The following is a 492-nucleotide window of genomic DNA, read 5'->3' on the forward strand; positions in this document are numbered from 1 at the left end:
TTTTAAATGAGAGAAAGGAATGTGTTTCTTCAAAGGCCTTGGATAGTTTTCAAAATACTGTGTTATTTCATTTTGTCACTTAAATGATGCACCCTGCAGGCAAAGACATTTTTTCCACATAAACCTTCTTAGAGGAGTGAATGATTTAGTTTACTTACAGAAAACTACAAAACATTTTACAAGATAAACCCTATTACCATCTATTCCCCATTGTTCTGAGTAACGAGGACATAAAACATCCCAGGTAACAAGTCTGCATAACTTGCTAACAAAAATCCTATGGCCAGAAAAACAAAACAGAACAAAACAAAAGTAGGGTTCCCGATACCAAGCCAGAAGTACAGTTATCCCCCTTATCTGTGCTATGGTTTAACCAATATTTAGCAGTTCAGAGATCATAGGGTACTGACTGTTCCGCAAAAACACCTCCAGCAATCTGTGAGTGAAACAGTTTCATCTACTTCCCCCATCTCCCTCTTATACTTAGAAAAA

The 492-nt window shown here is 36.8% G+C and overlaps 1 protein-coding gene across 21 annotated transcripts in view; it reads right to left on the bottom strand.

Annotated features, from left to right (window-relative positions):
- Positions 1 to 492, bottom strand: part of AFDN (afadin, adherens junction formation factor) — a 78115-nt gene that overhangs the window by 18573 nt on the left and 59050 nt on the right. The gene's annotated exons all lie outside the window — the stretch shown is intronic.

Source organism: Meleagris gallopavo, chromosome 2 (assembly GCF_000146605.3).
Source record: "Meleagris gallopavo isolate NT-WF06-2002-E0010 breed Aviagen turkey brand Nicholas breeding stock chromosome 2, Turkey_5.1, whole genome shotgun sequence".
NCBI lineage: Eukaryota > Metazoa > Chordata > Aves > Galliformes > Phasianidae > Meleagris > Meleagris gallopavo.